Here is an 8,687-nt window from a genome sequence, read left to right as displayed (position 1 = left end):
AAGGTGTGGAACAAAACCCCTGTCACTAAGTTGATGCCTCTAAAATATCTGCCAAAACAGCTCTTTAAAAAGGTATTTGCACCTTTATTTAGTTCCTTCTTGTGAGGAATGTTTACTGCAGTCCGTAGATGTGGTTATGTCATGTTTCCACTGTGTTTTCATTCAGTGTTGCTCTGTATTTGTGGTTTTCTCATTTGTGACAGTCTAGTAACTGGAGCCATTTGTACCTGAGCAAATAATATCAAATCTGAATACTTTATAAATATTTACAATATTTGGTGTGTCTCCCACTCACATCAAATGCAAAGTATAAAAAGCAAAAACAAACAGAAACAAACAGAACCTGTGTTACGTTATAATAAATATTTACTGTATGTACTATTGACTAAAGAGTCCCATACAGCTATTTAGGAGGCATTGTTTCTGTCAGGCTGTTCTATATTAAAACACTCTAAATGAAGCTGTTTGAGAATAAAAATGTGCATGTTAGGGAGTGATTGATGCATATGACTTATTTAATTTTTCTGGCAAGGGGAAGTGGTTCTTTTTTTCTCCCTGCACATGTGGGTAGTGAATTAGGCAGGAGCCTGGGACTTTCTGCCACAGCTGCAGAATTCATTGGAGTGAGGTCCCAGTGCAAGACTTGGGGGGGAACACAACCCTTTGGGCCTACTGGTTTTAAGCAGAAATTTCAATTGCAAACAATCTGCACTGAAGACAGGGCAGGCAGTGGCAGAGCAGCAGCCGTGTCCCTCATGTAACAAAGCCAGCCTGAAAACAAGAAGGAAAGAAATGTAAGGTTCATAGAATCATAGAATCATTTAGGTGGCAAAGGACCTTTAGGATGACCGAGTCCAGTCATTAACCCAGCACTGACAAGCCCACTACTAAACCATGTCCTGAAACGCCACATCCACACACCTTTTGAACACTTCCAGGAATGGTGACTCCACCACTTTCCTAGGCAGCCCATTCCAATATCTGACAACCCTTTTGGTAAGGAAATTGTTCCTAATATCCAATTTGAACCCCCACCTAGCTGCAACTTCCTTTAAGGTAGTTTCAGAGAGCAGAAAGATCCCTTCTCAGCCTCCTTTCTCCAGGCTAACAAACCCCAGCTCCCTCAGCTGCTTCTCTGGACTTGCTCCAGCCCCTCAATGATCTTTCTGAAATGAGGGGCCCAGAACTGGACACAGGATTTGAGGTGTGACCTCTCCAGTACCAAGTACAGGGGGATAATCCTGTTCCCAGTGGCCACACTATTGCTGCTACAGGCCAGGATGCCTCTGGCCTTCTTGGCCACTTGGGCACACACTGGCTCATACTCAGCTGCTACCGACCAGCACCCCCAGGTCCTTTTCCTCCAGGCAGCTCTCCAGCCGCTCTGCACCCAGCCTGTAGCACTGCAGGGGGTTGTTGTGACCCAAGTGCAGGACTCGGCACTTGGTCCTGTTGAACCTCATCCAACAGGCTTCAGTCCATCATTCCAGCCTGTCCAGATTCCTCTGTAGAGCCTTCCTGCTCTCCAGCAGACGGACACTCCCACCCAACTTGGTGTTGTCTGCAAACTTGCTGAAGGAACACTCTATTCCTTCGACCAGATCATCAATAAGGAACAGAGAAGCATTGCAGAGCAGGGAGAAGGAAGCTCTTCAAGCCATTTGGTTTCTCTGATTTTGAGGAATAGCTTTACCAAGTCCTGGACAAGCAAGGGCTCTTTAGAGTGTCATCAGATCCTGTTCCAGGAGGAAGACTAGATTTGCACCTGAAGGCTTGGTGTCATGAAGGACCTCCAAAGTTTTGTGAGCACTTAATGGAAGACCTCCCTCCCCCTTCCTCTTTAGTCCTCTTGCCTCTGCAGTCAATTTTCTCCTTCTGTTCCCCTCCCACGCAGGAGCTTTTATCTTTTCTTCTAAGACCATGGTATTTTTCTAAGTTACCTCTCCCCAAGCACCTGTAATCCTTTGACATATTTATTCTTACAAGACTGCTATATCCCTTTTTCACTCAGACTGATGCATCACAGATCACTTTAAGCCTGGGATGGAGTTTGGGAGATCTGGGTTCAATTCTAGCTCAGCAGTGCCCTAGCCACCAGCGTGGCTTCCTCTTGTTTTGTCCATTCCTTGTCTGTCACAAATTGGCTTGTATTCTTAGCCACCCATCTGCAAAGGCTTACTGACTTGCTTAACTTTAAAGAAGTTTTTTGAACCTACATCCGTAAGCAAAGTTCAGTAAGCAGCTGTAATTTTCAACCCATAATTTGCCACAATTCAGCTCCAAGGCCAATGTTTTCTCACTGATTCTTCAGAGAGGCTCTGAGCAGAAGTGGTGTTCTTAGTGTTTGTGTCTCTCTTGAGATGACAGGAATAAACAATATTCAGAGGAGGTTTTCCTCTGCTCCACTCCAGTTAGATCCCTACAATGCAGCCCTGAGGGTTCCTGGAATTTGAAGGGGAAGGGTCCTTGGGTGATGGGCATATGAGCATCTTTGCAAATGGAGGAGCTCACTGCTGCAGGGTGTGGTGAGGTGAGATGAGTTGGAAAGGGGGATGTCTTAGGAGAAGGATCAAGGGTTGCTAGTAGATACAATACTCTGGACAGACAGTCCGCAATCATTGAGTGCTGGAAACGACTACAGAGGAAGGACAAACGGTAGGAGAAATCCTGCCCTGTTGCTGGCATGAGACTCCCTTTAGTCTTGTTCTTATGTAAATGAACATAAAAGTTCTGCTCTTTGTGTAGGCTGTGTTGCACATAGCTGCAGATGCATCCAAATAATTTCCTCAAGTAGGATTTTCCAGAACTATTCCTTCACCCACCTCCTCAACCTCTTCAAGTTGATTGAAATGCAATTCTTGCAGCATGGGCTCTTACTGGGTACCCTCTCCGGTTTTGCATCAAAATCCATGTTTGAGTAAAAGAACAGTACTTTAGAAAAAGAGATTTGGTCTGATTAAAAACTTGTAAAAACTCTGAGATTTAGTTTGGCCTATTTGTAAAAAACACGGCAGATCCCCTGCCTGAGAACAACTTAAATTGTCAATATAGAAGTTAAAAAGCTCATTTCAATTGGAAATTCCAGCTAAATTGTTCCCAGTTAGCACCAGAAAGGAATGCTTTAGACTAAGACAAAACAGATGCAGTCTGTTAGGTCCCCATTGTATGAGCAGCCTTCCCTTGCAGGGAGGTAGGTAGCTGTGCACAAAAGACCCCCTCGACTTGTAAACAGAGATAGAGATGGCTGCCTCTACACCAGTAGTTTTGTTTCTTCCTGGGACTCTTACAAAGTAGATAGGTCAGGGGAGGAATAAAACCAGTCACCCAAGGACCAGTATCCAGGAACAGATGAACCCAGCAGGCTTCAGACAATGGAAAAACTCTCCCTCTAAAGATTGGCTTGTTCCTCTGCCAGGCACAGGTTTCGGTGGCCATTTCAAGCAATATGCTTGAACCACCACCTGCCTGGAGAATCAGAGGCAGCTCGGTTGGCACTGGGGCCCTCCCTGGAGCACTCCGACAGTAGAAAGCAGCCCCTGAGCATGGCTCTTGCAAAGACTGTCCTTCAAACTCCCCACTCATTTTAGTTTTTTTTCCTGCAAGACCTCCATGCTAGCCCTACTCCTCCTCATCCCCAGATTGCTGGGCAATGTCTTTTTTACAGAGCACATTGAGTACTGGAGGAAACAGTTGGTGTTAAAGCTCCCTTTCACTTGCATGAAGGACTGGATATAGTTGATGCAGGATACAAGGAGTAGAAGAAAAAGGAATTAAATATACTTTATGGTCTCTTCTCCCTTCTCCCCCATATTTGTCACAGTCTTGGAAAGGGGAGTTTTCTACATGTGGCATCATTCCAGATTAACTACCGATGAATTAATTCCTTGTGTGTGTGCGCTCCTATATCCCAAAATAAGAGTGTATTTTTTGAAATCTCTTACCCTGGAGAGTGCAGCTTCAGAGTAAAGGGTTTTAAAGTCACTGGTAAGAGCAAGAGTGGTAAACTCTCATTGTAGGATTGGGCAATATATGTTTAATCTGGTTTAAACATTTTGGCATAATGCACTTTGTCTGTTATTAACTGCTTGTATGGATGTTGTCATGGAGTATAGCCAAGAGAAGCACTAGGTGGACACCAGGGGCCAAGGGAGATATTGCCTCAATCATCATAATATAAAATAATTCTTAAGCCTAGGAAGTAATCTGCATGATTACCCCAAACTAACCTAGTCCTTGCAAAGGGCCTGGGCAGGGAATAGCAGTGCCATGGTGATGCCTTTTGGGGCTCTGCTGTTAGGGAATGGAGTCCACATGCATTCATATTGCATCAGTAGGCACCAGTGCAAATAACAAGCGAATAGAAAATATAAATCTTAACTTGCACACAATACATTTAAACATATTTTAGGATACATAGAGTTGAAAAATTTGGGGTTCTATAAACTCCTATTAAAAGAAAAGTTCCATTGTTTGAAAAACATCTTAGAACTGCCCCCTCCTTCTACTTCACCTTATTGTTTTTGCAAAGGAAGTCATTCCAGAAGCTGTAGAAATGTGTCAGTTTTGTTAAATGTATTACCTCTCATCTCGTGGCACAATAAAATTTACAGTGGCAGTGAGGGACTGAGCCCAACAGGTAGTCAGCAAAGACTTTGCTAGGTCACAGCTGGTGCAGAGAAGAGTGCTGAGGCCTGATCCATGGTTCTTCAGGAAGGTGGAAGTCTTGTTTGAAAAAACTGTTTAGGCAAATTAGTACTTTATAAATAAAGGTGTCTTTAAAGAGCAGAATTGAATTGTAGGTCACTTTTACAGGGTGTTTCACAAGCCCTGAGGATGAGCACACATCCTTCAAAGAAAGCAGGCTGCAGGGGACACAAGATCAGCAGTGGCAGAGAGGAGCCTCCCAAGTGCCACAGGCTCCAATACTTACTGAAAACATGGCAGGACTTTAAAGAGTTTGGGATGCCCTAGCCTGTGTGTACACTCCAATTCTAGTGCATCTCTCAGCTACTGTTCCCAAATGATGCTGTAGTTCTCTAACAGGCTGTGGTCACTATGCTCTTTCATTTTGCTGCCTGAGAACACCCTAGGGAGAAAAAGTCAGTTTTAGTGAGCATTGTGGAGTTATCTGAGCAACAGAAAGGACAAGTAATAAAGCACTCATTTACTTTGCAAACAGAAAATTAACTGTGCATGTGCATATGTGTGTGGGTAAATTCTTCTGGCGCTGTCTTTGTCAAGTACTGTTGCAAAGTTTGCCTTTAGATAACATATGAGTTGTATATCACTGTTGCAGCAGAGAAATGTGAGAAAAATCCTGTCTCTGAATCCACTTGCATAGTGGATCCTGAATACCATATATGAACATGTCTTCTTCTAAGGGCACATAGTTTTTAAGACATGCTTAAGGAGAGCATCTTCATTCAGTTTGCAGAGATGGGGAGGTTCCTTCTTGCAAGGTGGCATCTCTGGTACCTGAGATCAGTCCAGGACTTGGCTGCTGGTGCCTCAAGCTGTCTGACTTGGGCTTTCTCCCTGGGCCCCTTCCTTTGTCTCTTCTTGAGATAATCAGGATGTTGAAGATATTTTCTCATTCATTCCCATTGCCAGCTCAGAGCAGAGAGTAACCAAAATGAACATGCTGCAGATGTCTCTCTCACTGCTTAACAGCTCTTTTCTCTCTCTCTGCCTTTTCTACAGAACTGCATTTCCCAACCCTTTTTCCCTTGAGACACCCAGCTGAGCTCCCCCTATAAGTGTTTAAATCCCCTGCTGTCAGCTTGAGCCCTGCTGATTATCTGGGTCGAGGAGAGCCTGCAAAAACTCAGTGCTCTGAAAGTCTCTTTCCCTTTTCACCTTCCCTTCCCTCCTTCCCATTTTCCACTGCATCTGGCCCCTTTTGTCTCCATTTAAACCAAATCTGGCTCATGAAGAGCATTGCCGGTGCACTCCATGCAGAGTGTGCAAGGGTTTCTCCAATGATTTGTTGCATTGCCTGGCTGTGATGCATCATCCCTTAGCCAGAAAAATTCATCAGGTCTTGCTTTGCCTTCCTCTCATCTTCTGTCTCACATCCCCATCTTTTTCTTCCTTTTCTCTCTCTTTTCTCTTTTTCTTTCCCTCCTGAGGTGGTTCCTGCCCCTGGAGCTGTGCGTGCCTGTGAAGCCCTGTGCACAGCTGTGTCCCTGACATACTTTCGCACAGCATCTGACAGCGTGCGAGAGGTTCACTTACAGTGGCATGTGCAGTATGTGGCCCAGATGTTGCTGCCATCCCCTGAACTTTCTCATGCAATTTGTTACATTGCTGATAAAGGTTATGGGCTTGAGATATGGAGGAGGTGAAAAAAAGGCTAGCCCTGACCCTCCTGAACTCATCTTACGCTCTTGTGTGTTCTGGTTTGAGAACCAGTGATGGGCGAGGGGAGATGTTGTGTCTGGAGGTGGATATACTCCATTTCAGAGAGGGACCAGAGGAGGATGTCTTTGAGTGAAAGCCTCAGTTTCCTCCCAAAGCACCTCTCCAGCTCTTTGGGCACTGTCCTTTCCTGGGCAGCAGAAGGGGAGACTCTGTCCTTCCCAGCTCTCTGTTTTAGTGCGTAGGAACAACTCAGCTGACATATTTATAGGTAAAATCTCATCCAATCTCTAAGACACTCTTTGCCAATCTCCAGCATGTCTCAAGAGATTACTCTTTTTTAATAAGCTTGCAATTTGGGTCAAGCATAAGGGGGAGGAAGAGAGGGTTAACAACAATATCTCTATAACAGAAACCTTCCCTACAAATACCAAAGCAATGAGGTAAAAAAAGAGTTTTTCAATAAAATCCCTGTAAGATTTAACAGGGGCAAAAATAATGTATTTTCCTGTAAACTCACTCTGAAAAAAAGACCAGTCTGTCTTGGAAGAAATTTCTGAAATATATTCTTCCTGAAGCAACTATTCTACTTGGAAAAAAAAAAATCAGTCCAAACTGTTAAAGCCTGATCAAGTAGGTTATAAGCAACCAAACCAGGTCTTGTGTGGAAGAGTCTCATTCAAGCTTAGCAATGGGTGTTGTTAACAGTGCCAGCTATAATACACACACACAGAGTTCAGCATGTATCTCCAGGATGGTTTTTATGACTGATCAAATATACTTTCCTTGAGAAGTTGCCTTCCAAGTCATGTGCTATTGCTGTGCAAGGCATAGAAATCTCCCCTGGCCTCGCTGCATTCAGCAAGTCAGGGCTAACAATGGGAACCGTGTTCGTCCCAAGGAGGCCACGGCGTTCGCAGGGAAGCTGGGCTTGCTGTACAATGTCAGACACATTTTATGGGCTACATTTTTCAAAACACCGCAGGCGGAAAGAGGGAGCATTATCTGCTAAATACTCCAGGGAGGGCCTTTATGGATTTCTCAAGGGGGCTCAGAACCACCGATCTGAAAAGATGTTAAAGTTCCATTGTGCGCTTTGCCTTGCCTGATTTGCATGGCTGAAAGAGGGGGTAAGAAAATGGACTCTGTGTCAGAACCTGAGACAATAGACAACGGTCAGAAACAGCCTGAAGTTTGTAGGAAAAAATTCTTTCCTCGATTTTGTCTTTGTCAGCATGGAGTTTGGCCTGGGGACTGTAGGATTATGTCTGAGGGTCAAGCCAAGAGGTTTCCACCTCTGCTCTTCTGGGTGACACCAGTGCTTCGAGAACACACTGCAGGGAGGAGGAAAACTTGTTTCAACTTCACTGGATTCCTGGAATGTGTAAAAGTCCTAACAAACACTTTAAGTAGGTTATTCTCCTAATTCTTCCACAAATTACATATTAATAATTTTGTTTGGATTTGGACTACCTAAAGCTTAGCAAAGCTGGTATTTTTTAGCTTGCATGTCGGGTGTTACCATGTGCCAATTCAGGGAAACAAAACAGAAGGTACTGGGCTTGCCAGAAACGCAAATTACCAAATAACAAGTGTGAAGAATGATGTTCCTTATGCAACTCAACATCCTGATTTAGAGGGACCACTAATCCTCCAGAGGTTTGGAGGAAGGATCAGCATACCTCTTCCCCAGGCCTGTTTTACCTGTGGCTTGCAGAGTGCATGACTAATTAGGAAGGGTTTTTTAGAAAGATTTCAATTAGAGTGCATGAGCATTTGGTAGCCAGCACTGGATCCCTTCAACATCACATGGACCTCCTCTTTCAAACCCTTTCTCCTCCTATTTAATAGATTGTAAACCTGCCTGTTTCTGTTTAACCTAACCATGAGCAAAACAGGTACAGAAGTTTTGGAAAGATATTCCCTGATGAAAAACTAGGGAAGAGCAGCTGCAGATGACAAGCCTCCTTGATAAGCAGATAGTAAAACAGTTGCCAGCGATAGGAAATCCATGGGCAGAAGTGCTGAGCAGAAGTCAGGATGGGTGTGCAGGAAAAGTGAATCTCTTCCTCTTCGGTCTTTGCTCTACTTCTTTGTGTGAAAAATAATGCTTTAACCTTATTGAGCAGACTGCTTTGAGACCATGAAGAAAATACAGTGATAGGTGCCAGTAAAGGGAGGTTATAAACATCAACAATAAACTTTGCAAAAGAATCCGAGAATAATTGGGCAGACAGACTCCAGTGGGATTTGGACACCTGTCATGTTTTCCATACACAGGGGATTATTTTTTCCTTAGAAGAGTGAAAAAATGAAACAACCCTCAATTA

This window comes from Lepidothrix coronata, unplaced genomic scaffold, assembly GCF_001604755.1.
Source record: "Lepidothrix coronata isolate B3197 unplaced genomic scaffold, Lepidothrix_coronata-1.0 Scaffold8, whole genome shotgun sequence".
Taxonomy (NCBI): Eukaryota; Metazoa; Chordata; class Aves; order Passeriformes; family Pipridae; genus Lepidothrix; species Lepidothrix coronata.
The sequence above is the reverse complement of the archived record's forward strand: the minus strand, read 5'-3'. Positions refer to the sequence as shown.